Below are 9,123 nucleotides of genomic sequence, written 5' to 3' on the forward strand. Positions count from 1 at the left end.
TCCAATACAATCACGTCCTTCCTATAATGCGATGACCAGAACTGCACGCAGTACTCCAGCTGTGGCCTAACCAGTGTTTTATACAGTTCAAGCATAACCCCCCTGCTCTTGTATTCTATGCCTCAGCTAATAAAGGCAAGCATTCCGTATGCCTTCTTAACTACCTTATTTACCTAGCCTGCTACTTTCAGGGATCTGTGGACTTACATTCCAAGGTCCCTTTGTTCCTCTATACTTCTCAGTGTCCTACCATTTAATGTATATTCTCTTTCCTTGTTAGCCCTCCCCAAATGCATTACATCACACTTCTCTGGATTAAATTCCATTTGCCACTGTTCTGCCCACCTGACCAGTTGATTGATATCTTCCTGCAGTCCGCAGCTTTCTTCTTCATTATCAACCCCACAACCGATTTTAGTATCATCTGCAAACTTCTTAATCATACTCCATATATTCAAGTCTAGATAATTTTTTTTGAGAAGAGGGTTGATTTTAAAAGAGGGGAGAAAATATCTGAGGACAGGGAACCATTTACAATAGCAGCTAATATTGGTGCCAGGAAGGGAAGTTGGGTGGTCAGCAGGTTAGTGGGAATTGGGTCGAGAATGCAGGAAACATCTGCTTTTATTTTCTGCAGATATGACATTTCTGTAATAAGTTGGTATCACAAGGTGTTTTCATCTGATTTTGAGCTATAAATTATTTTTAGTTTAAAATTTGCTAAACTATTTATAAACAGATTATAATTACCTGTGATCTACTCTCAGTCTGTTCCCCTGTACAATCCAATTCTGATTTGTAATGTTTTCTTGTTTTTAATGTGTAACGTAATTAGAGGGAAAGGCATATGATGTAAATGTCCTTATAAATAAGTGACTCATTCCCAAGATAATATCCAGTGGCTTGGTTTCTATCCATCTAATAAAACAGCATTAAATTCTTACTCCAATAATCAGAGAAGCAGTATGCCTTTAAAAATATACTTTTAATGCAGCTGCATCCCTCCTGAGAGTGTTATTTTAAGAACACAAGAATATATGTGCTAACTATATAGTCACTTCCTGATCACACACTAGAACAATGTCCTCTTTACAGGAACAGGAGGAAAACTAGTGATCTGTGTGGAAGCAGGGAGTGGCATACTGGGAAGAAAAACCACTTCGGGATTGATTCAAGGGCAGGAAAAATAGGCATGAAACAAGTGGACAGAAGCATTGACTGATAAAGACCATCTCGGGAGGCGCCAGCGGGAAGTCGAGGAGGCGTCGGAGAGGCGGAGCAGCAGAGTCGGGAGGCCTACAAAAGGCCCATCAGCTGGGATGCGCCAGCGGGAGGTCGAGGAGGCATCAGAGAGGTGGAGCAGCAGAGTTGGGAGGCCTACAAAAGGCCCATCAGCTGGGATGCGCCAGCGGGAGGTCGAGGAGGCCGGCCGGTGCAGCTGTAGCAGGGAGGCAAAAAGTAGAAAGAAATCGAAAGGTGACATCACAGCCAAGGGGGTAAGTGATTGGCTGGTGATTGGTGAGTAGCTTTTTTTTCTTTTCTTTATCAGTAAGTAACCTTTAGCATTGTTATTGCCAAATTAAGTTAATCTAAGGGTTAAGACATGGCAGGAGAGCTCAGACACGTGTTATGCTCCTGTAATATGTGGGAAGTCAGGGACGCTTCCGGTGTCCTTGACGACTACGTGTGCGGGAAGTGTATCCACCTGCAGCTCGTGACGGACTGCATTGCGGCACTGGAGCTGCGGGTGGATTCACTCTGGAGCATACACGATGCTGAGAATGACGTGAATAGCACGTTTAGCGAGTTGGTCTTACTGCATGTCATGTATTTCACCATCTTGCAATGACTATAAGCATGTAACTGTAACTCATGCATACTGTACCTGTACCCTTGTAATGCACACCCTGACCACAGGGAGTGAGCTCCTCACCTGGGCTTCCAGGTATAAAAGGGGAGGTCCCACCCAGGATCAAGACTCTTCAGTCCTGGAAATAAAGTGAAGGTCACAGAATGACCGTGTCTGATATATCCATGCCTCGTGTGAGTTTGTAACAAGGTACAGAGACACTACATCTGGCGAAGAGAATCGGGAATCACCGAACCACGACAATGGCCACCGGTGGCACAGAGGAACGCTACTGTGTGGGTGAGGACTGGGAAGACTTTGTGGAAAGACTCCAGCAGAGCTTTGTCACAAAGGACTGGCTGGAAGAGGCAGCGGCTGACAAGCGGAGGGCGCATCTACTGACCAGCTGTGGTCCACAGACGTATGCTCGCACTCCAAAAGCCAGCGGACAAGTCCTTCGAAGAGCTCAGCCAGCTGATCAGTGAGCATCTCAAACCGGCAAGTAGCGTACACATGGCCCGGCACCGGTTCTACTCTCACCGGCGTCGGGAGGGTCAAAACATCTCGGACTTCGTGGTGGAACTGCAGCGTCTGGCCAGTCTCTGTAAGTTCTCCGATGCCTGCAGGGGGGCGGTGTTAAGGGACTTTTTCATTGAGGGCATTAACCATGCCGGCATTTTCAGGAAGCTCATAAAGACTAAGGATTTGACTTTAGAAGGGGCAGCGTTGATAGCTCAGACCTTCATGGCAGGGGAAGAGGAGACCAAGCTAATTTAAGCACACAGCTCTGGTTTCAATGTTGCGATGGACCAGAGAGTTAATATTGTAAAAAGGACACAGAACCCCACAGGCAGGCAAGGGCAATTCGACACCGTCCAGACAGGCAGGCAAGGGCAATTCGAACTGTCCAGGCAGCCAGGGTGGGCCTGCAACAGGGACAATGGAAAGGGGATCGGCAATTCACGCCATCACGAGGAACAATGCACCCTGTGATGGGACAATTAACACCCTCCATCAGAGTGATTAGAAACAGCCAAATGGGCCATCAGAGAGGAATGCCTGGGAATAGCCCTTTTGTTAACAGCAATCTCAGCTCATGTTGGAGATGTGGGGGCAGACACACTGCAAAAATCTACAGGTTCCAACTTTACACCTGTAGGATTTGTAATGTCAAGGGACACCTGGCCAGGATGTGCAAAAAGGCAGTAGCGAGGCTAGTCTGTGAGACAGACGAACCAGATGAGGGGTCTGAAATGCAGGATGAGGCCTGGGGAACTACCATGGAGGCTGAAGTTCAGAGAGTTCATGTGGCCGACGTCCACAGCTCATACACCAAAACGCATGATGATGAAAGTCTTACTGAATGGCATTCTGGTGCACATGGAGCTGGATACCGGAGCTAGCCAGTCCCTCATGAGCGCCCAACAATTTGAGAGACTATGGCCATACAGAGCTAGCAGGCCCAAATTGGAACGCATTGAGACGCAGCTACGTACGTACACCAAAGAGATCATCCCAGTGCTGGGCAGTGCAAACTTGGTGGTAACGCATAGTGGATCACAAAACCGGCTGCCACTCTGGATTGTTCCGGGAAATGGCCCTGCGCTCTTGGGGAGGAGTTGGCTAGCTGAGATGAATTGGAAATGGGGGGATGTGCACGCCATTTCATCCGTAGAGCGAAGTTCATGGTCGCAGGTATTGCAAAAATTCAAGTCACTCTTTCAACCCAGTGTCGGAACATTCAAGGGCACCAAAGTAGTGATACACATCACTCCGGACGCCAGACCAGTGCACCACAAAGCCAGAGCGGTGCCGTACGTGATGCGTGAGAAAATTGAAAGTGAACTGGACAGGCTGCTCAGAGAGGGCATAATTTCGCCCGTTGAATTCAGCGACTTGGCAAGTCCCATTGTTCCCGTCCTCAAAGCAGATGGCTCAGTTCGGATTTGTGGCGACTACAAAGCCACCATCAACCGAGTGTCGCTGTAAGACCAATACCCGCTCCCGAGAGCGGAGGACCTTTTTGCCACACTGACAGGTGGTAAGCTGTTCACGAAGCTGGACCTCACTTCGGCCTACATGACTCAGGAACTGGCTGAAGAATCCAAGTTTCTGACCACCATCACGACACACAAAGGATTATTTGTTTACAATAGGTGCCCATTTGGCATTCGTTCGGCAGCGGCTATCTTTCAGTGAAACATGGAAAGCTTGCTCAAGTTCATCCCTGGAACGATCGTGTTCCAAGACGACATCCTTATAACAGGTCGAGACACTGAGGTATACCTCCGCAACCTGGAGGAGGTGCAACGCTGATTGGAACGGGTAGGCCTGTGGCTGAAAAAGGCCAAGTGCGTGTTTTTGGCCCCAGAGGTCGAGTTTCTGGGCAGGAGGGTTGCCGCAGACGGGATCCGGCCCACTGAATCAAAAATTGAGGCAATTCGCCGGGCGTCCAGGCCCGGCAACACGTCGGAGTTGCGATCATTCCTGGGACTCTTGAACTATTTTGGGAACTTTCTGCCGAACTTAAGCACATTGTTGGAGCCGTTACACATGCTCCTCCATAAAGGTTGTGAATGGTCTTGGGGGGATTGTCAAGAACGGCTTTCAATAAGGCGAGGAAGATGCTGTGTTCCAACAAACTGTTGACTTTGTATGACCCCTGTAAAAAACTGGTTTTAACATGCGATGCGTCATCCTAAGGGGTTGGGTGTGTTTTGCAGCAGGGTAACGATGACGGCCGACTCCAACCGGTGGCTTACGCCTCCAGGTCGCTCTCCCAGACAGAGCGTGGATACAGCATGGTCGAGAAGGAGGCACTCGCATGTGTGTACGGTGTGAAAAAGATGCACCAGTACCTTTTCGGTAGACGGTTCGAGCTAGAGACGGACCACAAGCCGTTAACATCCCTGTTGTCCGACAGCAAGGCTGTCAACGCTAATGCGTCAGCTCGCATACAGCGATGGACCCTCACGCTGGCTGCGTATGACTACACCATACGGCACCGGCCAGGCACCGAAAATTGCGCTGACGCGCTCAGCAGGCTCCCACTGGCCACCACCGAGGGGGTGTCGGAGCAGAGCGCTGAGATGGTCATGGCCGTTGAGGCTTTTAACACTGCAGGCTCCCCCATCGCAGCCCGCCAGATCAAACTCTGGACCAACAGAGACCCACTCCTATCCATGATAAAGAAATGTGTCCTGACTGGGGACTGGGTGCCCGCACACAGGGCGTGCCCCGAGGAAGTCAGGCCATTCCAGAGACGGATGGATGAACTCTCCGTCCAAGCCGACTGCCTATTATGGGGCAGCCGGGTAGTCATGCCCCAGAAAGAAAGGGAAGCTTTCATCAGGGAAGTCCATCCTGGCATCGTGTTAATGAAGGCCATTGCCCGGTCACACGTGTGGTGGCCGGGGATTGACTCAGGCCTGGAACACTGGGTTTGCAGGTGCACGACGTGTGCCCAGCTGGGCAATACCCCCAGGGAGGCCCCATTCAGCCCGTGGCCCTGGCCCACCAGGCCATGGTCACGTATTCACGTGGACTATGCGGGCCCGTTCATGGGAAAAATGTTCCTGATCGTTGTCGATGCATACTCGAAGTGGATCGAGTGCATCATATTGAACTCGTGCACGACATCCATCACTATGGAGAGTCTGCGTATGGTTTTCGTGACCAACGGCTTGCCGGCCATCCTGGTCAGCGATAATGGCCCGTGTTTTATCAGCCATGAATTCCAGGAGTTTATGTCGGGCAATGGGATCAAGCACTTCCGGACAGCGCCGTTCAAGCCGGCTTCCAATGGCGAGGTGGAACGGGCGGTCCAAGTCATAAAGCAGGGCATGCTACGCATCCAAGGACCCTCCCTTCAGTACCGTATATCGCGCCTCCTGCTGGCCGACAGGTCCCACCCGCACTCGCTCACGGGAATCCCGCCAGCGGAACTCTTCATGAAACGCATGCTCAAGACGCGCCAGTCCCTCATTCACCCAGCCCTGGCAGACATTGTTGAGGGCAAGCGCCAGTCCCAAACCGAGCTCCGTGATCGAGGCTCAAGGGGGAGGTGTGTGGAAATAGATGACCTGGTATTTGTTCTTAACCATGCTTTGGGACCCAAATGGCTTGAGGGCACCGTAATTGGCAAAGAAGGAAACAGGATCATGGTGGTCAGACTAAACAATGGGCAGATATGCCGCAAACACTTGGACCAAGTAAAGACAAGGTTCAGTGCAGACACGGAGGAACCGGAAGAAGAGCATGATGAGATAGCACCCACATCACTGCCAGCGCATGAGCAACAAAGACAGGCCTCAGCATGCACAGTCCCTGCGGCCAGCCCGGACAGGCCGGAATCACCTCAAGTGACAGAGACGCGAGCTGAGGCTCAGCCACCAGATTCACAACTGTGGCGCTCCACGAGAGAGCGCCGATCACCCGATAGACTTAACCTCTGAAACTAAAAGACCTAAGGGGGGAGGTGATGTCATGTATTTCACCATCTTGCAATGACTATAAGTATGTAACGGTAACTCATGCAAACTGTACCTGTACCCTTGTAATGCACACCCTGACCACAGGGAGTGAGTTCCTCACTTGGGCTTCCATGTATAAAAGGGGAGGTCCCATCCAGGATCAAGACTCTTCAGTCCGGGAAATAAAGTGAAGGTCACAGAGTGACCGTGTCTGATTATATCCATGCCTCGTGTGAGTTTGAAACAAGGTGCAGAGACACTACACCTCAGGTAAAGGGGACACAGCCAGATAGGGGATGGGTAACCAACAGGAAGAGCAGTGCAAGGAAGGTAGTGCAGGGGTCCCCTGCGGTCATCCCCCTGCACAGCAGCTACACCGCTTTGGATACTGTTGAGGGGGATGACTCATCAAGGAAGAGCAACAGCAGCCAAGTTCATGGCACCATGGGTGGCTCTGCTGCACAGAAGGGCATGAAAAAGAGTGGGCGAGCTATAGTGATAGGGGATTTGATTGTAAGGGGGATAGGCATTTCTGCGGCCGTAGCCGAGACTCAAGGATGGTATGTTGCCTCCCTGGTGCAAGGGTCAAGGATGTCTCGGAGCAGGTGCAGGACATTCTGAAAAGGGAGGGTGAACAGCCAGTTGTCGTGGTGCATATAGGTACCAACGATATAGGTAAAAAACGGGATGAGGTCCTACGAGACGAATTTAGAGAGCTAGGAGCTAAATTAAAAAGTAGGACCTCAAAAGTTGTAATCTCAGGATTGCTACCAGTGCCACGTGCTAGTCAGAGTCGGAATCGCAGGATAGCACAGATGAATACGTGGCTTGAGGAGTGGTGCAAATGGGAGGGATTCAAATTCCTGGGACATTGGAACCGGTTCTGGGGGAGGTGCGACCAGTACAAACCGGACAGTCTGCATCTGGGCAGGGCCGGAACTAATGTCCGAGGGGGAGTGTTTGCTAGTGCTGTTGGGGAGGAGTTAAACTAACATGGCAGGGGGATGGGAACTTATGCAGGGAGACAGAGGGAAATAAAATGGAGGCAGAAGCAAAAGATAGAAAGGAGAATAGTAAAAGTGGAGGGCAGAGAAACCCAAGGCAAAAAACAAAAAGGGCCACATTACAGCAAAATTCTAAAGGAGAAAAGTGTGTTAAAAAGACAAACCTGAAGGCTCTGTGCCTCAATGCGATGGGTATTCGGAATAAGGTGGACGAATTAACTGCGCAGATAGCAGTTAATGGATATGTTGTAATTGGCATCACGGAGACATGGCTCCAGGGTGACCAAGGCTGGGAACTCAACATCCAGGGTATTCAACATTTAGGAAGGATAGGCAGAGAGGAAATCGAGGGGGGTGGCGTTGCTGGTTAAATAGAAAATGAATGCAATAGTAAGGAGGGACATTAGCCTGGATGATGTGGAATTGGTATATGTGGAGCTGCGGAATAGCAAAGGGCAGAAAACGCTAGTGGGAGTTGTGTACAGCCCACCAAACAGTAGTAGTGAGGTTGGGGACAGCATCAAACAAGAAATAAGGGATGTGTGCGATAAAGGTGCAGCAGTTATCATGGGCGACTTTAATCAACATATTGATTGGGCTAACCAAACTGGTAGCAATGCGGTGGAGGAGGATTTCCTGGAGTGTATTAGGGATGGTTTTCCAGACCAATATGTCGAGGAACCAACTAGAGGGCTGGCCATCCTTATCTGGGTGATGTGTAATGAGAAGGGACTAATTAGCAATCTTGTTGTGCGAGGTCCCTTGGGGAAGAGTGACCATAATATGGTAGAATTCTTTATAAAGATGGAGAGTGACACAGTTAATTCGGAAACTAGGGTCCTGAACTTAAGGAAAGGTAACTTCGACGATACGAGACGTGAATTGGCTAGAATCGACTGGCAAAGGATACTTAAAAGGTTGACTGTGGATAAGCAATGGCAAACATTTGAAGATCACATGGAAGAACTTCAGCAATTGTACATCCCTCTCTGGAGTAAAAATAAAACGGGGAAAGTGGCTCAACCGTGGCTAACAAGGGAAATTAAGGATAGTGTTAAAATCAAGGAAGAGGCATATAAATTGGTTGGAAAAAGCAACAAACAAGAGGACTGGGAGAAATTTAGAATTCAACAAAGGAGGACTAAGGGTTTAATTAAGAGGGGGAAAATAGAGTACGAGAGGAAGCTTGCAGGGAACATAAAAACTGACTGCAAAAGCTTCTATAAACATGTGAAGAGAAAAAGATTAATGAAGACAAACATAGGTCCTTTGCAGTTGGATTCAGGTGAATTTATAATGGGGAACAAAGAAATGGCAGACCAATTGAACAAATACTTCGGTTCTGTCTTCACGAAGGAAGACACAAATAACCTTCTGGATGTACTAGGGGACAGTGGGTCTAGTGAGAAGGAGGAACTGAAGGATATCCTTATTAGGCGGGAAATTGTGTTAGGGAAATTGATGGGATTGAAGGCCGATAAATCCCCGGGGCTGGATAGTCTGCATCCCAGAGTACTTAAGGAAGTGGCCCTAAAAATAGTGGATGCATTGGTGATCATTTTCCAACAGTCTATCGACTCTGGATCAGTTCCTATGGACTGGAGGGCAGCTAATGTAACACCACTTTTTAAAAAAGGAGGGAGAGAAAATGGGTAATTATAGACCGGTTAGCCTGACATCAGTACTGGGGAAAATGTTGGAATCAATCATTAAGGAAGAAATAACAGCGCATTTGGAAAGCAGTGACAGGATCGGTCCAAGTCAGCATGGATTTATGAAAGGGAATCTTCTGGAATTT

Source organism: Pristiophorus japonicus, chromosome 2 (assembly GCF_044704955.1).
Source record: "Pristiophorus japonicus isolate sPriJap1 chromosome 2, sPriJap1.hap1, whole genome shotgun sequence".
In the NCBI taxonomy this organism is placed as follows: Eukaryota; Metazoa; Chordata; class Chondrichthyes; family Pristiophoridae; genus Pristiophorus; species Pristiophorus japonicus.